The sequence below is a fragment of the Panthera onca genome, chromosome A1 (assembly GCF_046562875.1).
Source record: "Panthera onca isolate mPanOnc1 chromosome A1, mPanOnc1 haplotype 2, whole genome shotgun sequence".
Classification (NCBI taxonomy): domain Eukaryota; kingdom Metazoa; phylum Chordata; class Mammalia; order Carnivora; family Felidae; genus Panthera; species Panthera onca.
Window position 1 is genome coordinate 18,467,598 of NC_138339.1, and position 26,322 is coordinate 18,493,919.

Here is a 26,322-nt window from a genome sequence, read left to right on the forward strand (position 1 = left end):
GATTAGGTGAGGGACTGGAGGAGAAGGACTGGGGAGACTCCCAGGTCAGAGATTTGCATGACTGGATGAAAGATGTTATTACTGCCTGTGGTGAAAAATAGAGGAGGTATCAGTCATAACTAAGAAGATGGACTTTGGCATCAGACACAACTGGCTTCCAGCCTCAGCTATTCCACTTAATAGTTTTGTGGCCTTGCCATTAACTTTAGCTCTCTCAGAGATTTGGCATATTCATATGTAAAATGGAAAATATAATAGCTCCGTGGATTATTGAAGCATTAACTGTGATAATGTATGTAAAGTATGTAGTATAGTACCTGAGATTAAATAAACATTTAAAAACATTAGTCAATATTTGGGAAACATTTGGGAAACACTTAAAAACATTAGTCAAGATTTGCGAAAATATTGAGAGTAAATACAGGAGTATAGGAGCCACAGGCTCATTCTTAGGTCTTGGCGAAGTCTGAATGAAGTTCGAGGGATTGGACAGGGATTTAGATATCCATTTGGGAATAAGTAGCATACACGTGTTCACTAAAATTATTAGACTGGTGATATTTCTCAGAAAGAATGTATGGGGTAAGATAAGCAAAGAGGTGTGGGAATTGGGGGGATTGTTAAGGTCTCAATGGGAAACACGCATGAAGGAAAACAAAGAAATGGGTATAGAAGGGTGTGGAATTATAAATTTTAATTATGTAAAGTGTACTGACAACAAACTATTCTAAGTATATTTGTTATAAGGACACAATTTAAAATAATAAATTTCCTTCATTTATTCTGTAATTGATTTCAACATTTGACAAGTATGTGGTTTTGCAGGAGACCGAGGGACAACTTTAAAGATAAGAGGAGCCATATCTCAGTTACTAACAAGTATTTTTTATATAAATATTATTTTTGGTCTGGGACTTCAGAGCCAATAATATCCTTATTAAATCTACAATAATTATTCTTTCATATTTGATGAACATCTTTAGTAGCATTTGGGTTTTTTTTTTAATTTAATTATCAAGATCATAATCTTTTTTTAAATCAGCAAATACTTTATTTGCAAAATTCAAAGTTTAATCCTGAAAATGTAGCTCCCATGCAATTTCTCTCTACCCAACAATGAATTTAGTTGTGCATGACAATTTTTTGTCTTAGTCTGGATGAACCACTTTTTAACCATTCCCCATGCTAGATATCTGGTGGTTTGGATTGTGTTTTTAACTTTAGTTGGAATCTACATGGAATACTTCACAAAACCAAGAAATATAGACAATAGAATCACTGTTAACAAGATTCAGAATATTTTCTATATTCCTGACAGTGTCACAATCCACTTTGCTGTCAGGACACTGACTGGAGAGTAGTGCAAAACAAAACAAAACAAAACAAAAAGGAAAAAAGAAAAAGAAAAAAAAACAAACCACGAAACAAAAACAGCACCAGAACAAACAACAAAAACCAAACCCCCTCAAAAAAACAGATTAACTGCCTTCATGGCAATCTCTTCAGACCGGAGCATAGCTCTTGCGACAGACCTGAGACCCGGTGAAAATGCCCTGTATTCTATAGATTTTGTGAAATCCCATTCCCAGTTCAGAACTATACAGAATTGGTGCTGTGAAAGTCTTAGTACAATTAACAATGACCAACCAACCCTGTTATTGTTAAAGCATTGATCACTGAGCACCTCATTACAAATTGAGTAACAAAATATTTTCACTTAATTATCAAGAATTTGCAAAGTCAGAGTCTGTACAAATGTGGAAATATTCTTATTTCAGAAAACACAGGAACTGTAGGTGACAGTATCTCTGATTTAATTTATTTAGAACTTTTAAACAGTTTAAATACTCAGTTTAAATGAGTTATCCTTTCATGGACATATTTTGGGGTTTTCTTTGGCAATGGTCATAATGTATAACATTTCAGTTGGGTCATTTGATTAAATCAAGGCACATTACGATGGACCAAAATCCCATTGTCATGTTTACAAAATCACTTTCTCACTGACCAGTCAATGCTGTAATATGTGACTATTTTCATAAATCAAGGAAAGGCATCAGGAAATTAGCTTCCACTAAATAAAACTACTCCGTATAAAAACATGCAACCATCCTCTTTAGTTTGGTTTGAACCAAAGAACGTGACCCTCCATTAACTCTGCACTCACTGTTTCCCCATGAGATATGCTGGACAGCATGACTATCAGCTGTTGTAGTTAATAATCTTTGACCTTCAGCTACTGAACACAAAATATTTTTGCTGTGTCAATTGCACTTAATAATTGCAAAATTCTTTGTGCATTAATGAACTCCCCTCATGTTTTGGAACAGAATGGTCAGCATCAGTACCATTTCAGCTGCGCCAGTTAGGGAAGAAGGAAACAGAGTTAAGTGTTTTTTTCCAGGTCCTATGCTTGAAAGCCAGAGTGGTAACTTACAGAGAGCACAATGGGAAAATAAAATAACTAATTTATAATAATTATAGACAAGACAAAGAATGGCAAGATACTTACTGAGAAAATTCAAGTAGTTAATTAATTTGACCTCAACACTAACAAAAATATTTCCAAGTACAGCTCTCCCAGGTATGTAGTAATTAAAGTATGTTAATTGTAATGAGAACATTAAAAAATAATGTACTATTTCACCATGATTTTAAAAAAAGGTGTAGTTTAAAAGCTCCATTTTCTAACTGTATTCCCTTTCAGCACAAAACCTAGAAAAAGTTCAACATGGCCCCGAATAAAACAGGTTATATTCATTTTATAGAAATCACACACTCAGTAGATCAAAGATCCTTGAAGTCAATTAATTTATTGTTGCTATTTTAGGGACAGTGTAAGAAACGACAATTATTTTCAACTATGTTTCCTATCAAATTTTACTATCATATCAGATTTTACTAGAATACTAGTAAATATTCTAAATGATATTTTTATATACTATGTCTACAAAGAATGAGACATTCACCATATATTGGGGAAGAAAGAAACGGGAGTTATGGCAGATGAAATATGTCCATGTTTTTCATCATTTATTTTCAGTGTAGAATGAGTGACTGGAAAATAGTAGGTGCTTAATAAGTATGCAATGATTGTATAAGAAAAAGATTAAGACACAATATATTAAGTCTTGTGAGTACAACTGTACAGATCTACAAATACAAATAAGTATGCCGAAAGAATGGAGATAAATGGGGACACTTGCAGCGAAAATTTAAAAATTAGATAGAGTTTTTGGGGCTGCTGGGTGTTCAGTTGGTTAAGCATCTGACTCTTGGTTTCGCCTCAGGTCATGATAGCACGGTTGGTGAGTTCGAGCCCCACATCGGACTCTGTGCTGACAATGCAAAACCTGCTTGGGACTCTCTCTCTCCCTCTTTCTCTGACCCTCACATTCTCACTTGGTCTCTCTCTCAAAATAAACAAACTTAAAATTTTTTAAAAAATATAAGAATTGGGGTTTTAAATAAGAAATTAGGATTTCAGACTCCTTTAAAAATAGTATTATTCATTGCGTGGAGAGGTGTGTTCAGGAACCAAGTTAAATTGATTGACAATGTAAGGACAGGACAAATATTTATTAGGGAAAAAAAATGAGGGGCGCCTGGGTAGCTCAGTCAGTTAAGCGTCCAACTTTGGCTCAGGTCATGATCTCCCAGTTTATGAGTTCAAGCCCTGCATCAGGCTCTGTGCTGACAGCCCAGAGCCTGGGGCCTGCTTCAGATTCCAGTCACTCATTCTACACTGAAAATAAATGATGAAAACCATGGACATATTTCATCTGCCATAACCCCCTTTTCTTCCCTTTCCAAGATATGGTGAATGACTCATTCTTTGTAGACATACTATATAAAAATATGATCATTTAGAATATTTGCTAGTATTCTAGTAAAGCCTGATATGATAGTACAATTTGATAGGAAACATAGTTGAAAATAATTGTTGTTTCTTAGTGTCCCTAAAATAGCAACAATAAATTAATTGGCTTCAAGGATCTTTGATCTACTGAGTGTGATTTCTATAAAATGAATATAACCTGTTTTATTCAGATTCTGTGTCTCCTCCTCTCTGCCCTCCCATGCTCATGCTCTGTCTCTCAATAATAAATAAATGTTAATTTTTTTTAAAAGAGAAAAAATGAATCCTGATTATGGAGGGCTTAGAATTTTTTTATTTCTTTTATTTCTTTTTTATTTCTTTATTTCAAAAGAAGATCTAGAAGAAGGAAGGTAAAGAGAAAAGAAAGGAGAGAAGGAAGAAAGGAAGGAAGGAAAAAGAAAGTCACTACAGAATACAACAAATGAAAAAGCAGTGAATGTGCTCATAATATAAAGCCACACAATCTTGTAATAAAATTTGCATTTATATTTAGCAAAGTACTGCAATGAGAAGGGATTCTAAAGATTTTTCCTGTAAGAATTTGTTAGTTCTCTGTTAAAATGCACAACTTTTTTAGAGGAACACTCAGTGTGTATCTAATTATCATCTTATTACTATTCTTACCCATATTCTATTCACACATATTTAATTTTTGCTTTTTAAGTACCAAAATTCTTAGGCCTGTTATATCTTCTAGTTCTTGAATGGGGAAAATATTCTGGAAATGGAAAACAATCACATTATTAATAGATTTATAAATTACTGAAAACTAGAATGTCCTAGAAGGACAAGAACTAGATCAAGGAGAATAATCTTACTAATAAGGAGATGTGTTTATTCAGTGATCATTTTTCAGTTGTCATTATCTCTCTGCAAATGTAACAATTTTCAATAACGATATTTCACAAGTACCTCTTTCTGTCAAGGGGGCTGTATTTACACTCACTATAGGAACTTCACTAGCAAACCATGAATCTCACCTTCCTTCTCTCTGCTTCTCACTTATACAAAGTCAACTGTGGATGCAGGCAAGTCTGTAGGGCAGCTCTCTCAATGCAAAGTTCCACCTCAGCTCTTGCTTCCCTAATTGCTAGTTGAGATGACAGCTGAAGAAAAACTGGAGCATAAAAGCCCAGTAATTAACTCCTCCCACATAGAAGTGATTGTCCCCCATGGGTCAAGTTCCATTTGGTAAATAAAGTCAGGGGCCAGCTAATGTCAGTGTTGTTGAAACTACAATCTTCCTTTGTTCCTAGGAAGCAGGGGGGTGGGGGTGGGGTGATAGTTGTTAATCAATTGCAACAATGTCCTCAAAAGAATTGTGTGATTCTTTCCTTCAAAAGAAATTACATACAAGGTGCCCTGTGTAACCAAAACTTCAAACAGAACAAGAAGAATTAGACCAGAAAAAAGATGCCTAAAGAGAAACCACTGCATGAACTAGGCAGAGAAAAGCGAGATCAGAGAAATACAAATCAAAATCACAATGAGATATGACCTCACACCAGACAGAATGGCTAGTGTGAAAATGCACACACACACACACAAGAAATCATGAGTGTTGGCAAAGATGTGGAGGAAAGGAAACTCTTGTGCACCACTGGTGGGAATGCAAATTGGTACAGCCCCTATAGAAAACAGTAAGGAAGTTCCTCAAAAAGGAAAAAAAAGAACCACCATATGATCCAGCAGTTCCACTTCTGGATATTTAGCTGAAAAAAAGGGAAAAAAAAACCCCTCAGAAATGCTAATTCAAAAGATATACGCACCCCATGTTCACTGCAGCATTATTTACAACAAACAAAAGCTAGAAGTAACCAAAGTGTCCATCCGCACAAGAACAAACAAAATGTGCTACATGCAGGCACATGCAGGCACTGGAGTATTATTCAGCCATGAAAAAAGAAAGAAATCCCGCCAATTATGACAACATAGACAAACCTTGAGGGTATTATGCTAAGCAAAATAACTGAGGCAGAAAAAGACAAATACTACATGATGTGACTTATGTGCAGTCTTAAGACAGCAAATAAACAAACAAACATGGACTCATAGATACAGAGAACAGATCAGTGGTTGCCATAGGTAGGTGGGTGAGAGGGTTGGCCAAATGGAGGAGGGGGTCAAAAGGTACAAATCTCAGTTATAACACAAATGAGTCCTGAGGATATAAAGTACACCATGGGGACTACAGATGACAATATCGATGTTTGAAAGTTGCTGAGAATAAATCTTAAAGGTTCTTATCATGCATACAAAAATTCTAAGTGTGTGATGATGTATGTTAACTACACTTAATATGGTGAATCATTTTGCAAATACATTGTAAAATTTAGTAAAGGGAAACCCCATTGAAGTGGTCTTGGGATGCTAGAAGGGGAGGTTGAAGGGGGAGATCTACTACTCAATTTAATTACACAAGAGGGGCACCTAGGCGGCTCAGTAGGTTAAGCCTCTGACCTCGGCTCGGGTCATGGTCTCATGGTTTGTGAGTTTGAGCCCAATGTCAGGCTCTGTGCTGACAGCTCAGGGCCTGAAGCCTGTTTCAGATTCTGTGTCTCCCCCTCTCTCTCTACCCCTTCCCCACTCTTTCTCTCTCAAAAATAAGTAAACATTTAAAAAAAATTAATTACAGAAGAACTGTCCATTACAGACCCAATGAAAGAATCCTCAAGGGGAAAGAATCATCAATTATAGGACCCAACAGGAAAAGATGTACACTGTATCTTCTATAAGAAACTGACCACCTCACCAACTCAGCCAATGAGAAAAGGGCATCACCCTGAACTCTTGATTTTCTCCAAAGGATTTTTGTTCAGAACAACCCCTCCCAACTTCCCCCTTCTTCTCCATAAAAAAATGTTCCCCTCGTTTGTTTGTTGGACTTGCCTGTGGTTTTGCATAGCTTGCTCGTCCTAGATTGCAATCTCTGATATTCCCAAATTAACCCATCTTTTGCTGGTAAAATAACTGGCAGTTTTAATTTTTGAGTTAACAATATGCATATGTCATATCACTATACTGTTCTTCTAAAACTAATAAAACATTATATGTCAAATATATTTCAATTTTTAAAAAAATGTTAAAGCAATATGAACAAAAGCAATAATGGAAATTTACTTTAGGCCTCAGTGGTTATTCAAAAACATAGTAAACAAAAATTTTGTTTCTCTGCAACAAAACTGCCACAATTGTGTTGTAGGAAGTTCTGGAAACTATAAGTAACCAAATAACTGATGAAGTTACCCCACAAAGGTCACTATTACTATCCCAACTGCTTTCATGGGAACTTCAAAATTGCGACTAATACAGAATACTACACTAGCAAATTTTCTTAAATTTCTTATCTGAACTTCTTCAGCTCCAATGGAGTTATCATTTAATGGGATACGTGGATTAGAGAAGAATGTTGTATCAAGAAAAAATATTGTAAAGAATAATAAGAATATCATATAAAGTCCTTTGTAGACAGGGTTTTGTTGTGTCTGTAGCTATATATATACTGCTTAGAACAGGGTCTGGCATATATTAGATCACTAAATAAATGTTTATTAAATGAAAAACTTGAATGAAAATAAAACCTCAGTTAATCAGCTTCAATATAAAAGAATCCCAAATACCTAAGGATAAAATTTTGAAATTTCAGGGATTATTAGACCTCCGAGCCTGCTGCCACATGTCAGATAAACATCTTGTATTACCCAGAAATATAAGTGAGAATACCAATAGTTTGTTGACATTTTACTCATGTTAAAACATGTTATTATCATGAAGAGGGAAGTGAAAGATCACATCTTTTTCCATGTACATTCTGGATAAGCTCTAGTGATAGACATTTTAATCCATATTGCTTTTTTATTATTCCTATACACTAGAACAGAGTAAAAACAGACTGATTAAATATAATAAGCTACTAAACATTAAAATATAACTTACATGGAAACTGCATTTAGATGTGGAACCATAGCCTTATCAAGTTAGGTAGAAGCCCTATTTTCCTAACTGCTTTATGGGGAATCTAAACATAAAGGTGCGTTTGGATGCCAACGTGAGGAATCACCGGCTACGCTGTGCTCAATCAGCTTGGTGAAGCTGGGAAGAGGTTTCCAGATTCCCCTTCCAGATGCTACTGATGAGAACCGACTAGAAGCACAATTTGGAAGACACGGGTGAAGAAGCAACCATTATTCTCAAAGCCCATTGTGGACAGATATTCGATGAGCAGACCCAGAGGCGACCAAGGGGGCCCAGCTGGTCCTCACCATTGCTGAATTCCTCCTTTAGCTCTTATTCTTGACGGCTGGCCACAAGGATGAACAGCGACCTCAAGCCCACCCACGCCTATTTTCTTAGCTACAGACCCACAGAGGCAGTTGTTCGCTGGGACTACAGCTCCCCAAAGACCCGTACGGGAGCACCTCATCACGACCCACCTCCTCAGTGGTCCTACTGCTTGGATTCCCTGATTTCCTTGCCAACTGTGACTGATCCACCCCCACTAGTGCTTCAGTCTGAGGGGGTAGAGGCGTCTTCTCTCTGAACCTCAATACTCCCCTTCCAGACTCTCAATTCCCCAGCTCACCATCAACTGTGTAAATTCATGCTAAAAATTAATCCCTTGTTCCCATGAAATTTAGAGTCAGCTCTGTTTTCGTGACTAAAGCCTGATTTAGTACATTGAGTCAACAGTTTATCAATATGGAAATAATAGGAACAATACCTTCCATTAAAGGCAGTGCTATATAGAATGAATACTTGTGTCCTTCAGATTCCTATGTTAAAATCCTAACCCTCTATGTGTTGGTATTAAGAGGTGGGGCCTTTGAGGGATGATCGCGTAGTAAGGGTAGAGCCCTCATGAATGGGATTAGTGCCCTTCTAATGAAGATCCCAGAGAGCTCTCTCCCCTCTTACACCATGTGAGGACACCAAGAAGACCACTGTCCATGAATCAGGAAGTATGGCCTTTACCAAACACTGAACCTTCCAGCACCTTGACTTGGACATCCTAGCCTCTGGAACTGTGAAAAATAAATGTTTGGGATTAAGCCACCTAATTAATGGAATTATCTTATGGTAGCCCAAACAGACTAAGACAGGCATGTCAAGGAGAATTTGCTTCAAGGTCAATAGTCATTTCATTAAATGTATATTTTAGCCTTTTATGGAATTTTTCTATTTAAAGTTTAGGGGGTTGTGGTGGTTGTTTTATGTTAACATAATATAATGCTGTTCACCAAATGTATTTGGTGGTTTTTTATTGGTTTTATGTTTTCTAATTCTTTATTCTAAATCCAAGTTAGTTAACATAATGATTTCAGGAGTAGAATTTAGTGATTCATCACTTACATATAACACCCAGTGCTCATCCCAACAAGAGTCCTCCTCAATGCCCATAATCCATTTAGCCCATCCCCCCCCCCCAACACCCCTCCAGCAACCCTCACGTTTGTTCTCTGTATTTAAGAAGTCTCTTATGGTTTGCCTCCCTCTCTGTTTTTATCTTATTTTTCCTTCCCTTCCCCTATGTTCATCTGTTCTGTTTTTTAAATTCCACATGAGTAAAATCATATGATATTTATCTGTCTCTGGCTTATTTTGCTTGGCATAATTTACTCTAGTTCCATCCACGTTGTTGCAAATGGCAAGATTTCTTTATTCTCTATTTTATTTTCTTGGTGCGTCCTAGACTATTTGTAACAAATTAGAAAAATAAGTAGAGGGGTGCCTGGGTGACTCAGTTGGTTAAACGTCCGACTTCGGCTCAGGTCACGATCTCACGGTTCATGTGTTTGAGCCCCACGTCAGGTTCTATGCTGACAACTCAGAGCCTGGAGCCTGCTTCAGATTCTGTGTCTCCCTCTCTCTCTGCCCCTCCTCCACTCATGTTCTCTCTCACTCTTGTTCTCAAAAATAAATAAACATTTTTTTTAATTTAACGAAAAATTACATCAGTAAATATTATATTGATATATTTGTAAATGGAAAATATTTACAATTCATATAAATGCATATAATTCTTATACTTCATAAATATCATTTAAATTTACTTCTGTCTCTCCCTCCCTCCCCACCCATTGCTCTCTCTCTCTGGATGTATGTGTGTATATATGTAAATGTTTCTATGTCTAGTTTACATTTGAAACGACTTATTCCACAAGGAATTTACAAACTCCACTTAGTAACAACCACGTGGACATATAAGTAGACACTTGTTTGCACACCCACACATTGACCTTGGTTTGTAAGTGGCTGAACACTCAAAAGTGTAAAGAGTAAAGTACATGAAGTACATGAATATCAGATGGAAAAAAACAGCAAATCAAGGTCATTTTTACCTTGTTTATCCTCCTTGAAAAGGAGGCCTCAGAAAAAAACAGGTTAAAACTCTGATTTCAGTTCATCAAGTGCAACTGAGACCCCAAACTGAAAGTTACGCACCAGCCAGAACACAGTAAATGCCACTGAGGTTTCATTTCCAAGTTCTAAGATCCAGCAACATTTCTCTCATTATAAATGAATATGTAAGATTATTTATAATGTTCTTTTTCCTTAAAGTGAGTATGTGTGCTCACTCATGAGTGAATGTATGGTCATATAACACACAAAAGTCACGTAACCAATCTGGAGTGATTTGGTCATTCATTTATTTATATACACAAAATCTATTTATGTATATGGCAAGCATTTACTATGTGCTAGTCTGCCAGACACTAGTCTTATCTCCTGAGATATAGATCAGCACATAAGATGTAAAGATCCCTGTTCTCCAAGTGCTTTAAGAAAGAGAAAGTAGCAATAAATAATAATCACGATGTGGAAAATGAACAATGTAAAAGAGGATAAAGCCGGTTTTGTTGTCTGAGGGTTTTGTGCAATTGGCACTACTATTGAAAGAGTGGTAAGGACAGACCTCGTAGAGAAGGGCAACTTGCACAAAGACACTTGTGGGCAGCTAGCCTAATAGGCATCTGGTAGGCAGAATTCCAGCCAGAGGGAATGGCTAGCGAAGGTGTGACTTAGCCTGGTCAGTTTCAGGAAAGGCCAGGAGAGAGCTGTGTGAGCAGAATGAGACAAGGGAAGAAGGTAGGGAGAACGGATCAGAAATAAAATGAGGCAGCGCAGATCACACAGACCCTTGGCATTTCCTCTTGAGGTAAATGGAGAGCCATCAGTTGATTTTGTACACAGTTGTAACATGATTGAACATATTTTCAAAGGAAAGCCCTTGCTTTTGAGGCTCATCTTTGGAGGGCTAGAAGAATTTTTACCACTAGAATCATGGTGATAACAGTGAATCTGCTGGGATTGGTAAGATTCTACATATGCTTTGGAAGTAGAGAGGATTTCCTGGCAGATGAGATGTTCAATGTGAAAGAAATAGAGGATGTGACAGAGTCTGAGAAATTTTAACTTGAATGAAAGAAAGCATGGAGTTTATCAATAGACATGGTAAAATCTCAGACTGGAATATATATTTGTCAGTGAAGACTGAGAGTTCATTTTGGACATGTGAATTTGAGAGGTCCTTTGGGAACCCAAGTATATCATGTGCCAAGAAAGCAGTTGGGGAGAGGAGATTAGATTTTGGGAGATCTGAGCTATAGATGTATATCTGGGAGTTGTCAACATATGGTGTTTAAAACTATGAACTTGGATTAGATCACTCTCTGTGTGGGTGTAGATAGATAGGAGAAAATGAAAGCTGCCTCAGTATTAGGGGGAGAAGAGAAGATACCAGCAAATAAAACTGAGAAGAGACTGCTAGAGATCAAGGATAAAACCAAAGGTGTGTGGGCATCTGAGAATTCAAGTTTCAAAGGTTGTTTAGGAAAGAGAAATTAACTGGGTCAAATAATCATTGAATAAATTAAGGACAGAGAATAATCTTCTATGTGTTCAGGTTTCTATGAATTGGTATGAGTCTGAAGAATACATAGGAAACCGCTAGTGTGAGCTGTTATCCCTGGGAAGTGAGATAACAGGTGAGCAGGAAGGGAGAGGAAGATTTCAGTTCAACATACTTAGCAATAATTGACTTTCTTCCCCATGGGTGTGGATCACACTTATAATGAAATATGAAAATATGCCTAAACTAGAAAAATAATAACCATCTAGGTGACAAAATAAATTAGATAACAACTGATGAAAATATCAAACAGGTTAAACTTGAAAAGTAAAAAAAAAAAAAAAAGAAAAAAGGAAAATACAACTCCTCAAAAGAGCATCCATGGAACCATAACGGAATCTCAAACTCTAGTCAATCATTGCTTGGATTGAACATTACCTCCAGATGACTTCTTTCAAAATGTAAACATGTCACCTCAGATGGAGAATGTGTAATAGGTAATCTCAAAAGTATTTTAAGTGGCAGATGGCTCAAATTATTAAACATACATAGACAGCTAAGAAAAAGCTGTATGAAACGTAAGAGAAATAACTACTCTGTAACTCTGTGAATGGGGAAGATTGGTTGTAGAGTCAAGAGGAGGGCTCTCCAATCCAACACAGGCTGTCAATGAAGGACACGGCCCACAAGAGTTTTTCCCCAGAAGTACTGTAATGCCACTGACCACTGTGGAGACTTATACTAGTTAGAGACCAGAGCCAGGTCAAGTAAATAACCTGGAATCAAGTATGAACCAAGGATCCATTGCCTTTCAGGCCAAAGGTACATGGTAAATCAGATATAAGGCAAGAGATCTCTAGAGTGGTGAGTTACAAGGTCAGTGGTTGCCCTAAAACTGTAGATGAAATCTCGGAATAAAACCGGAAGTGCTGGGGTGCCTGGGTGGCTCAGTCGGTTAAGGATCAAGACTTCGTCTCAGGTCATGATCTCTCGGTTAGTGAGTTCGAGCCCCACATCAAACTCTCTGCTGACAGCTTGGTGCCTGCTTCAGATTCTGGGTCTCCCTTTATCTCACCCCCCCCCCCACACACACACACACACATTCATTCATTCTCTCTCTCTCTCTCTCTCTCTCTCTCTCTCTCAACTAAACATTTTTTTTCAATATACAAAATTTATCGTCAAATTGGTTTCCATACAACACCCAGTGCTCATCCCAAAAGGTGCCCTCCTCCGTACCCATCACCCACCCTCCCCTCCCTCCCACCCCCCATCAACCCTCAGTTTGTTCTCAGTTTTTAACAGTCTCTTATGCTTTGTATCTCTCCCACTCTAACCTCTTTTTTTTTTCTTCCCCTCCCCCATGGGTTTCTGTTAAGTTTCTCAGGATCCACATAAGAGTGAAAACATATGGTATCTGTCTTTCTTTGTATGGCTTATTTCACTTAGCATAACACTCTCCAGTTCCATCCACTTTGCTACAAAGGGCCATATTTCATTCTTTCTCATTGCCAGGTAGTACTCCATTGTGTATGTAAACCACAATTTCTTTACCCATTTATCAGTTGATGGACATTTAGGCTCTTTCCATAATTTGGCTATTGTTGAGAGTGCTGCTATAAACATTGGGGTACAAGTGCCCCTATGCATCAGTACTCTTGTATCCCTCGGGTAAATTCCTAGCAGTGCTACTGCTGGGTCATAGGGTAGGTCTATTTTTAATTTTTTGAGGAACCTCCACACTGTTTTCCAGAGTGGCTAAAATGAACAAATCAGGAGACTATAGATGCTGGAGAGGATGTGGAGAAACGGGAACCCACTTGCACTGTTGGTGGGAATGCAACCTGGCAAATAAACATTTTTAAAATCTTAAAAAATAAAAATGGAAAGTGCTAAACTACCAGCATTTTTTAGTATGGGACCAGATAAATCTGGTTGAAAATATCCTGAGAACTAAATGATGGGGAACAGAGACTATGAGAGGTCTCTACATTTTTGTAATTAGTCATCAAAACACTCAAATTGACTTGTCAAGATAAAATCTTCTGATACAGTTTAATAAAATGAATTTTAAATAATGAGTAATAAACCAAAGGTAAAGTAAAAAAAAATGTCTTCATACATTTTGTAATGTTTTTACATTCCTTTAAGTTCTCTCAGAGACAGGCAGGTATATTTTTTTGTTTGTTTGTTTTTGTAAAGAGAATTTTGGCACTATCTCTGCAGGCTAAACTTATTCTCTTACTTTCATGGAGTTTAAAAAACTTACCCTGGCATTAAAAAATGTAAGAGTAAATGCATTTACAAAAATTAGTTAAGTAACCATTAATGAAAATATCTTGGCTTCTGTGTTTAAGTTATTAGTCATAGCTTTGTGACTAGAAAGCAGAATATAATAATTTTTCAGGGTAGTTCTCTGTGAATCCACAATGCTGGGGAAGTTTTCCCAAGTCTATTTGTAAAAACACTCATAATTTACTAGTTCTCCATGGTGACATGAACTAATGGACCATCTTTAAATAAATTCACTTAGAGATCCAGAATATGGCACAATGCTCTCTTTTTCTGTAGTACTGTAAAATTAGCATCAAACACAGAAGAAGTCACCATTCTTCACCTCCCCCATGGTTGTCATCTCTGCACCGTAAATCACAGAGCAAGAATAAATGAAGTTGTTTTTCTCCTGTCATTCATATTTCATATAGCTTTCTCTATAGTGTAGAAGTATTTCATTTTTAGGAAGGATTAATGCCAAAGGGTTTATTGCCTTCTATCAGAAACATTTAGCTAGCTTTAGAGATGTTACTGACGAAGTTGCTTTTAACATTTGTGTCTGTGTGCACACATGCATACACTGTGATAAACATGCAATGTGAGGGCATCACAAAAACGCTTTAAAATACATTTAAAATATATTTCCAGTGAATTTCCCTTAACTTTCAAGATTTCTTAGTACGGACATGTGCCTGTAAAAAGGAAGCAATCACCATGGCTGGCATTATAAAACAGATCTTTGGCTCCTTGATACAACATTTATAATTGATGTAACTTTTTTTTTCTTACAGTTAAATTGAATCAGTTAAAGACTGATTCAATGTCCCACTTTTGTCTCTCCGTATGTCTGTCTGCATACCTATGTGTATGTGCAAAAGGGAGCAAGTAGATGGTGGACATGAATGTAATTTTAGGGATGCTTAATTGAGGATGGGGAGAAGCATAGAGAAAGTCCAGGTTTCTTTTCCAGAAAATACCAAGATGAACTCTTGAATAAGCAGCTGATATTGTCATGATGAAACTGACCCTTAGCTGAAATTTCATACTCTTGGCAAAAATAATTCATCTGCAGTTGTAAGTCATAATGCTTCATGGACTTGCACATTAAGATTTCCTGTAATGACTTGGAAATCCACAGGAACAAGGGAAGGGGTCTAACCCATCATTTGGTTGTGATAACATGACCCACATGAATGTTAGGGGATAATGGGCAACTTAGCTCACTGCAAATCAAACAGCTCCATGATCCATCATTAACCTAAGTGAGCCTTCGTTTATTGAAGTAGCCCTCTAAATGAATAGGTCACAGCCTATATAAAAGCTCAGAGATTTGTTAATGTTCCAAGGACTTAGAGTCTATTAGATCAGACGGCCTGAGCATGTACAAAATTATAGGCGCTTTGGATAACATGCTTTAGCGTATATATAAATATTTTAAAGAATATTCTTTGAAACTTGGTTTAAACAGGGCACGCTGCATTTGTGACATTATCCTGCACAAATGTGGATATGTGTCAAGTTGAAAAGGAAAAGAAAGGACTCTGTAGAGAGATACTCCACAAGAGGAAATAAGTTTCCACTCTAAACCGACTTTCATAATGCAATTAACTCCATTAGGGAGAATGGAATTTTGAATACTGTTCAAATTAAGGCAGTGCAGTTAGAAGCAGCAGCAATTGAGGAAGAATTAGCAATGCCCTTCTGAAGGGAGCTACTGAATTAAACCTTGGAGGGCTTTAAGATTAAGCCATTTAATTGTTACTTTAGGAGCTCTGGACTCTGCATAGACACGAGTCCAGGTGTTAATGCTGATTCTCCTCTGTTCTCTCCAGATAACAAAACTGCATCTCAGAGCCAATTAAGACAAATCCTTAAAGGCCTTTCCCCCCCTTTTTAGTGCATTCTGGGAGGTTTCTTTTAATTGTGGACACCATGGGGAATCAGGGACATTATACGTAGTGATACAGTATTGAATCTTGAGTTGAAAAGATAACTTGTACTTGTCCAAATTATTCTGTATTAACTTTAAAATCATTTTTTTTGGTCGGCTGACACTCAAATTCTATTCTTTTATTCCCTTAATAATCTTAACAGAACACGGTTTCCGTACTGAATACGAACAAACGGCATGCTTAGCAATTATTACACTTACAAGCCAAGTTATATGCATAATACATTACTATAAAAATTCATGTAATTCACAAGTATGTCTCCCTCTCCTCCCTAAAGATTACCACTCTTATCATCATGTAAATCGTCAAACTCCTCCTAGATGCATGTGTATGCTTAAGTAAATTTATGTACCCATATCCATTCTTTCATTCATTCATTCATTCATTCATTCCTTCCTTCACCGAAACACTAATGGAGGGCTCCTACGTGCTAAGCACTACTGTATGGCTTCCCTCCTGTGGTCTCCATTTCTTTAGGAAGACAGACGATGTAACACAGTATCACGTAAGCTGAAACAGGTCCTATTTAAAGAAAATTAAATATGGATAAAGGTAAAGATAATTCTGAGAAAGGAAATGCTATTTATAGACCGTAATTAGAAAATGTAGCTCTGAAGTAAGAATATTTAAACCGAGATCTACATAAAGAAAAGGATGAATTGGGTGACTGCAAAGTCCCTGTGGCAGGGATGAACTCAGCATAATGAGAAAGAAAACGGAGGGGTTACACCAGATATTGCCTTTAAAACACAGGAAGTACTTAGTGATAGTGGCTGTCAGTACATTGAATTGGGGTCAGGGGAGGAGATAAAAGTAGAACAGAAAGACTAGTTAGGAGGCTGTGACGACAGTGGTTGTATCGAAGGCGACTGGTAGAGGTGGCGGTGACTGGATTAAAGATGTACTTCGGCAATAAGGCCATGAAGCCAGCAGATCTAATACTGGCACTGTTCAGGGCGAGAAGAGAGGAAAGCAAGGTCTCGGGGTTGACTCTAATTCTTAAGAAATTAAATGAATAATTATATAATTTACTGAGATGAAGTAGATTAGGAAAATGAAAATATTTAGTTGTGGTGATAAGGAGCAGAAATGAAAAGCTTGCTTTCAAACAAGTTATGTTGAACAGGACTGATACATGCTGCTACGGACTGCATGTGTTTCCCTGAAGGGCGGGGCATACAGGCTGAATTGCTAACTCCCAATATGATGGTATTTGGAGGTGGGGCCAATGGGAAGTAATTAGGGTGAGATGAGGCCATAAAGGTGGGATCCTCATGATGGGATAACTGCCCTTATAAGAAGGGAGAACACAGAGCCTGCTCCCATGCTCTGTAGCAACAGCAAGAAGTCATATGAAGACACAGTGAAAAGAAAGCCATCTACAAGCCAGGAAGAACGCTGTTGTGGTAGGGTCCCCTTCCTAAGGGAAGGAAAACAAACAAACAAACAAACAAACAAACAAAAAACCTGAAGGTAACCAGGTTATACACATATGTGACAACATCCCTCAGGACCTTGTAACATGAAACCACTTAATCAGACCCCATGTTTGTATGTTATCATATATGGGAGACAAAGAAATGGAAAATGTATTTTAAAAAACTACACCACATGGCATTCGGGGATCAGTTCTTCCGGTAGGAACCCAACTGAGCAGTGCCGGCAGGAATAAATTGCTTCCTGGAAAGAAAAGCCTCAGGGTCAGGACTCTATGCGAGAATCCATCTACACTTTCACCAGGAACCCAATCAGCCAGCACCTCAATTTTGGACTTCTAGCCTCCTGAGTGCTGAGAAAATAAGTTTCTGCTGCTTAAGCCACCCAGGCTGTGGTATTTATTTCTGGCGGCCCAGCCAGCCTAATACAGATGTGCAAGTGGAAACACTGGGTAGGCATCTGGAGATTAAAGTCTGAATATCAGAACAAAGATTGGAGACAAAGACATACATTTGGAAATGGGCTTTCAAATGGCATTAGAGCCTGTACTACGGGATGGCATTACCTGTTCAGTAAGTTTCTAGGTATGTGAGCAGGACCTAAGACTGGGCCCAGGGATACTCTTGACAGTTTCTATTTATAGGTGTGAAGACAGAGAACTCGGCAGAGGAGAATGAGAAAAAGGAGCCCGTGAGAAAAGAATAAAATCAGAAGAAAATGACAAGCACATGGAAATATTTCTGCAGAAAATAATCCAAGTATTAGAACTGCTAGGTTTTGAATTTTGATGGATGCTGCCTAATTTCCCTGCAAAAAGATCCCACGGTTTATAATTAGACAAAACCCTAGGACCTATGTTTTTGTGGTATGATTGTGTATTCTGAATATGCCTGACATTTTTGTTTTTCAAAAGTTATACCTACATGACACCACTGCTGTGTCTAGGGCAGATCACATCCCATGTATTTTCATTTATACCATTTCTTTCATCACCAGTGTTATATAATCACAGGCATATAAAAATCCTTGTTAAATAAACACATGAAGTACTGAGATTTGAATGTATTATGGAATAATTGTTTTTTAATGTTTATTTACTTTGAGAGAGAGAGAAGGGAGAGAATGAGTGCATGAGAGCAGGGAAGGGGCAGGGGCAGGGGCAGGGGTAGGGGGAGAGAGAGAGAGAGAGAGAGAGAGAGAGAATGAATCCCAAGCAGACTCTATGCTCAGTGTGAAACCCAATGCAGGGCTCAATCCCACAAACCGTGAGATCATGACCTGAGCAGAAATCAAGAGTTGGACGCTTAACCGACTGAGCCACTCAGGCACCCCAGAATAACTGTCTTTTTAATTCTTCATTTAAAATTTATATTATTTATATTTAGTATACACATGAATCTGCTGTGTGTGCCAGATTACTTGACACAACTCTAATTTTGGTTGTAATAGCTATGATTCTAACACTGGACTTCCTTCCATGTAATGATCTTATAGTGGTGACCTTCTAGTAGGCAGTTTAGTACAAATATCAGATAATGATTTAGATAATGAGGTATCTCACTGTGAAACACCCTTCTATTTCAGAGAAGTATTCTTGGCTTCCCATTCTTGTCTAAGTAAACATATAACATAAAAACCTTGCCAAGAGCTTATGTTTTCACTTTTTACCCATGATCCTGTTGCTAATAATTAGCGAAAAGTAGAGTTTCAGGAACCATTTTGCTTTTAAAATAGTCTGAAATCACACTTGGAGTAGGCTACCCCTCCTGGAAATAAACATTGACCCACAAAGTCCTAGGAGGACATTTCCTTTCGGATACAATGTTGATTACTTCCTTGTTACTTCAAGTATTCACATTCTCTCTTCAGAAATAGTTTTAAAAACATCATACTATTCAGTGCTAATGATAACACCCCAACATTTTTTCCTAGGGGCAGTCTTTTCAAGTTAATTTCCCCTACTTCTCAACATTTACCAAACATCTGGATCTCTTTCAATTAAATTTAAAAGTATTACTTTAGATAAATTAAATTAACATCACATTTTGGTTGATTACTTCCTAACAATCCTTTTTGACATTCAAGACATTAATAAATGCTGAAATGTGAGCTAAAATTATTTGATATTTGGCTTTTGAATACTATTTCACTTGTGTTATTAAAATTAATGACATCTTCTAATTGTATATTCCACCTATGCCCTGGATATTATAAATTTTAATCTTCTCTATATGGCTTCAAAAACTCAGGAGCTTTCTGGGTTAAGTTGAAATTGGCCCTGGACATGGAGGGCAAGGAGAGAGATTGGTATGTGGCAGATTTGGCAAGTAAAGAAACTTCTGCATGAGACTTGTTATGGGTGCCCACAAGATGAGTTAATCTCTGCATCTGCCTGACAGAATCTTAAAAGTTTGTGTAGAGGCCTTAACAGTGTTCAGTCACATACTCTGTCTAATGGTCTCAACAACACTTTACTTTCTCAAGGTTTTGTCCTTGAAACAACTCCTAGTGTGAGAATGGTAGGCAGAATGCACACTCCATGGACAGGAAAGAGGATGAGGAACTTCTGATTGCCAGGGTCCAGCTCAGGGGTCAATAGGGGATCACAGCCTTTTGATAAACTCCTCCAACACTTTAAGTTCTCCATCCATCATTCATTTTCTTTTCTCTTTCTAATGACTCCCATCTCATCTACGCACATGCTCAAATCTCTATATAAAAAAATAATAATAATCCCACAAACTTCCCTTGGCTCTGTGCTTTCTATTTGGTGATTTATTCTCCTTGTTGCTGGACTTGTAAACCTCTTGAAATATGGTTTCATCATAATCTAAACTTCACTGATTATTTACACTACCAGAAATACCCATGCCTATTCATTAAAAGCATTCTTGCCAAAAATAAGTGGAATTATTTTTAGGTAAGTGACCTGAAAACCACCGACATCCCAACATGACAAGTATATTTTAGCATATGGCAAATGCTGGCCACCACATGTTTTCATCTAACCCAGAGGGCCAGCTCTGGCTGTAGTTAATCTCTACCAATCTAGTACTATGGTCATGGAAATTTCCAAAGAGAAAGATCTATTAGTGAGTGTTTTCTATGTGGTAATATTATACTAATCAAGAGAAGAAACCAAGGATCAAAAAAAGCAGAAGTTACAGAACTTACTGAGTATATGGTACACTTCAGGTGTAATCAATCATGCTTGTAACTAGCATCCTACTTTGTGGATAATTCCACAGTCCCAAGCTATGTCCTAATGTTGATTTCTTTGGTACTTTGCACTAAGTATGCACTGGTTCAGGAGTGGATACACAAGTCCTGTATTTCTCTACTGGGTATCTGTGCACAAACCGGGGCCTCACTTTCTCTCAGCAGACTAGCCATACCACGTACATGAGATGTACATATTTTAAGAAGAATTTCACATTGTTCAAATAGCACATCCCTTATATTCGAGGTAAGATAGATCCTTTTATGGAGTAATGACTTAAATGTTCACAGAGCAAGCAGTATGGAAAAAAAAAACAAAACATAACCCTTAAGTGGAAAAAAAAAAACAAAACCTAGAACATACTGAAGATTTAAGTTATCCCTTAATACCAGAGCTATAATATGATAAAGTGATACAATCCTGAATGAAACTAACTTTACAAAAAACAGTAAATACAGGGCCTGTTTTCAACAGTTTAACAAATGCTTATTAAATTAAGTGATAATTAATAGTTGAATAAATAAATTCTTAAAACATTAACCAGCAGCTCACAAAAAATAGAAAACTACTATAAGAAGTTCATCTGTTATTCAATTTTACAAGAGTCATAACTTTCTCTTAGTCTTTTCTAAAAATGTTACTTACCACATATTATTAGTCATCTTATCATGTGATGCTTTAAAATAACTTTGACTAACCACTATGGACATTCAACACGGGCAGCAATATTCACATTCACACACAAATGAATGTTCACATTCACACACACACACACACACACACACACACTTCTTTTTAAAGTTTTGTAATGACAGATCACCCTTTCAGCATAGTAATTCAGGGGGAAAAAAAGCAATTACCTTAAAGTCAAAAGTTAAAATGCTTTCAAAAGCTGTAAGAGTGTAAATTGCTCAATTATCAAGTGTTAGTAAAGGGAAAGTTCTCAGGAAAATCATAAATCTTCATTCCTTAATTAATTTTATTTGTCTTGATATGAATTGACCCCTTGTAAAAGTAAAACTCAATATTTGTTAAACAGGAAAGAGCAAATAATTTCCACCTGTCGTTAGATATAAATGGAATCATGAATTGGTGCAAAATGCTATCTATTGATGTGGTAATACTGACAGGGTGGTACAGGACATAATTACTTTAGAAATAGCTTTAAGAGACTAAAGAAATGATATCTTATCTTAAATGAGACTTCCATAATCACACTTCCTCTTTGGAAGTATGAAGACGTTTATAAAAGTCTATTAGTAAGTCATCATATTACACAGGCCTTAGATTTGATATTTTTTTACGTGAAAACATGGCTCACTTCTGAAGAGAACCATCACTGTATGTATTTTCCTATCACAGTTGTTAGATGTAATGATCTGACATCTAAATGGCACAGGTGTGAAAACACAGTAATATTGCACATCTCATGTAAGAACAGTTTCAGCAGACTATTTGCAGTACTATTTCATCAGCGAGAGTGATTTGATGTTCATCACAATCATTCGAAGAGGTAAGAGTGACAGACATTCTTATTAACCACAAAATGATAAAAGATTGATTTCAATCAATATCACAGCCTAGTACATGAAATACGTTCTGCCAAAATACCAGATGCAAAAGATTCTAAATCCAAGGAGATCAGTGTGTGCTCCATCCTCAAAGGATGCAGTCATACTGAGGTGAAAAATGTCACGTGAAGCATGAGCTGGGATCTTTTCCCATAAACTAAGCACTGCTTTTGCTGTGATAAGATCTTAATATACATTATCCCACATGTAAAACAGAGGATGCTTCCCTCCCATTATAATTCGGCTCTCTCTCTTTATGGGAATTATCTAAAATGATCACATCACTAAGCAGATCAGTGGAAAGAATCAGGTCCAGTAGGGGAAAAAAGCATTCTTGGCTTGAAAACTCCCCCCCTAGTGCTAGAAAACGGTACACAGCAGTCAAAGTTAAGAATCCAGAAACTGGAGATTTGCTGAACATAACGGAAAAGAAGATGTGATTTTTTTTTTTTTAATGAGAAGGCGGTTAATAACGGCAGAGTTAAACCTAGAAGTTAGTCTTCAAAATACAAGCCATTAATAAAGGAGAAAATATATTCTGGAATTGATTTTCAAGTACATGGAAGACCTCTTTTTGATACAGCAGTTTCTATAGCAGGTGGAGGCAATGTCCCCAGATCTCGTCACTGAACGAGCGGATGTGCCCCTTAGTTAAATTACTTAAGTGGAAGCTTCTACTTTGTGTGTGGCTAAGCTCGCAGCATTCCAAAACAATTTGTCAATCAACTGCTTATGGCTTGGGAAGAGTAAACATTTACCTTTCAATTCTGAAGAGACCTTCTGCTGGAATAATGGAAATATTTGTAAGAAAAACCTACTCAGGTAATTGCCTTCCTAGAAATAATAATGAAGATGTATAAATTAAAGGGATTCTCAAATTGATTTTGATAATTGAATGAATAAATGATGCCACTGAATGAGGAGGTTCAATATTTCTGGACAGCCATGCACCTGGGTTTTAGAAATCTTGAAACCAGTCAGGTATGCTGAAAAGACCAAGCAAACTAATACCTGCTTGGCATGGTTGGATTTCCACGTTTTGGTCATGTAGAGTGTAATTTAAAACTGTAAACACGTTTTCATAACCTGCTCTATTACATTTTTCCCCCTCAGTATGTAAGGTGATTTCCTAGCTAAACAGTTTGAGAATGAGCTTCAAAATACCGGATGAGAAATTGAGAATCATGAAATGGTCACAGAATCACCCAAAAGTATGTCAGTTCTCTCTCCAGAGAGTGCAGAGAAATGTCTATAAGAGACATCAAGTACTATGAACTATAGAGGTGCTGAAGCCACTGTGATTTCCATGTGCAAAGAATGATGTTTAAAAGGGAGAAAATATTTATAAACTACAGAATGCCTCTTTGGAAAAATGATTTGCTAGCATGACCTTCTACTGCAAATAGTTCTTTCTTTTTGAATGTACCACCAAATGTTTAATACCTTTAAGATAATTTTTGAAATGCATATTATATAACGCACAGCAGATCTGGTAATCTGTATCTCCTCCACTTGTCCCAAATTAGTTTTGTTGTAGGAAACTCAGCTGTATACTGAGAGACTAGCTATTAAAGCATTGCATTGCTTTACAGTTTCTTTAGTGAAGAATGAAGTTTTTAAATATATGTGTCTTAGTGTCAGTGGAGAAGGATGTAGACGTGTTAATGTATTTTAACAAAAATCAGGAGAGATGGGTATTTTCAGAATTTTTTGAAAATAAAGCATTATTTTATCGTAAAAAACCAGATCAATAAAGCCATTTATAAAATAACCAGTTGAACACCTCCCTAAACATAATTATTTTCATTTGAAAATTCAACCACGCTAAGCAAGGTACAGGAGTGGTTAAAACATTTCTTTCCCTCCCCTTTTAATTCAACCTCTCGCTCTCAAGACTAGAGACTTGTTTAGAACTTACTGAAGTTTCCCAAAGCAAAACCACGCACCAGTTCCTAATTCAGATGCCAGGTCTGTGTGCAGCCTCGTTCAGCTTCTGACGACGCCAGGCAACACTTTATTAATCATGTATGAATTTCTGTGCGTATATCCTGAAGCGATCACACACGATGCAATCCCAATAAAAAAGAAAAAGAAAAAAAGGAGCCTTACCTGATGGCAGAAAAGGCAGCTGCAGGAACAGAATCAGAAGCAGCAGCAGCAGGATGCAATAAACCAGCCTTGCACCGAAGGTGAGACCCTTTTCTCCTCTCCCTCTCCTTTCTCCCTCTCCCTCTCTCTCTCTCTTTTTTTTTCTTCTAAAATCACTGTAGCAACAAACTGCCTTGCATTTCGTCCTCTCTCATTCACAGAAGATCCTCCAAGCCGGGCAGCCAGCAGACACCACTTTCTTCCTGGAAGCGGTCTGCCTCTCTTCTCAGAAACGCCTGGACCCCTCTCTGTGGCTCCCTCCACGTTTACCCTTCGGATCAATAATGCTCGCGGAGCGGCTGGAGCTCAACTGCAGCGGCGAGCGGCCAGCCAATGGGGGCCCAGGATTCCCTCCCAGTCATCTCCCCGCCCTCAAAACAAAACACAGCGTGCCTTTGACACATCACCGAGTTGTGAAAAGTAATTGAATCTTGTATTCGAAACGTATCTTGTTTGTTCTTTTTCCCCCCTAGCGTTCATTGTACAGTGCTGTGAATGAATGGAAGGACTCCATAGTTCTCAGGACACTCATTAGAGGAGCTTAGTGGAGGGGGAAGCGTGGGCGCGGGCAAAGTGACAGCACCTGGTTTCCTTTGCACCTGGAGCTTTGCTATTAAAAGGCTTTGAGGACTGTTGAAAATCAGGGAATTGGGAGGCAAAGGCTGGAGTCCTGCTTCTCACTCCGCTAAGTAGCTTGATTGTTTTTATCTTGTGGAACCCGAGGATAAAGTCCCTTTCACCTGGAAGCCATCTCCTTCTCGGAACGTGGTCTGAACAAGAATCAGTTGCTCCTTGGTGACAACCTTAGCCAAGAAATTTCTACTAATCCATTTACCTGCTTCTGTGCTGGCTGAACCTGGTCCGGTTTTTATGAGGAGCTAAAATCTGTTCAGGTTATATGTTGGGCTTGTGTCTTTAATTTTGCATGTTTATGTCTTGTAAGATTTCTTTAATTAACATTAATTTGTGTTAGGAAATCTCTTAGTGATTACTTGCAACGGTAGAGGATCTTACAAGGATTTTTAAAATCCTATAATGAAAAGGAGCGCTATTGGAAACAATACTACTACATCCGTCCAAATTCCATGATAATCGTTCTTTACATTTTTGTTGATTCACAACTTCAGGAGTTCCTGTGGATGAAATTTGAAACTAACCGTATACACTGAGGGCAAGGAGAGACCAAAGCAAGAGTCTGGCTGCTCTGGATTGATAGGCGGCAGTGTTAATTAGAGAACTTAAATACAAGGGTTGCCTTAGGTGGCCACAGACTAGTAGATCTCAGCACCTGCTCTCCTAGAATCTTAGACGTTTATGTGAAGGTGTTGATGGGGTTCAGCTATGTATACAGTCCAGATGCTCTCAGTAACACATAGCTGTCTCAAGCTCTTGAAGTGGCTCCTAGTATGGGAACAGTGCACCTAATGTACATTCCAAGGACGGGGGAGGCAGTGAGGAGCCTCTGATTGCCTGCGTCTGGCTTCCTGGTCAACTGGAGGTCACGTCCTCCTCTTGACCTCTTCCAACAATTTCACTATCGAAGTACTAAGCACTGACATTAAGTTCACGGGGATCATTTATTTTCTCTCCAAGAATCTGTCACTTTATCATTTATGAGTCAAGAATGCAGCAATATTTGGGATAATCATTTAATCTAAGTATCTCAAAAGCCTCAAGAGCACAGCATCTCTGCTGTTTTAAACATATGTATAAATACAAGGAGGCTTGGTAGCTCAAACAGCTGCACAAATAGAATGTCTCTTCAATGTAATTGTTGAATGAGAATAAAATTAATGTGTCTTTCTGAAATCTCTTTGTTCCACTGAAGTAATACAAATGGGTTGATGCATTTGGTGTAGCCAAGCTTTGTGTGTCGTGACAAGTTGAAATAGCTTGGGGAGACTTTACAAACAAAACAATTTTGTTACCTGTCCATCATGTGAAGGAGCCATGGAAAAGTGCGATATTTACAGCACTGTATGCTGTGTTGC

The 26,322-nt window shown here is 37.6% G+C and overlaps 1 protein-coding gene across 2 annotated transcripts in view; it reads right to left on the reverse strand.

Moving 5' to 3' along the window:
- CDH12 (cadherin 12) overlaps window positions 1-24,860 on the reverse strand; it is a 1,039,090-nt gene extending 1,014,230 nt beyond the window's left edge. For both annotated transcript variants that reach the window (XM_078444573.2, XM_078444569.2), the window contains exon 1: window positions 24,293-24,860. The gene's annotated coding sequence lies outside the window, so the exon portion shown is untranslated. The remainder of the gene's footprint in view (window positions 1-24,292) is intronic.
- Between the last annotated feature and the right edge of the window lie 1,462 nt (window positions 24,861-26,322).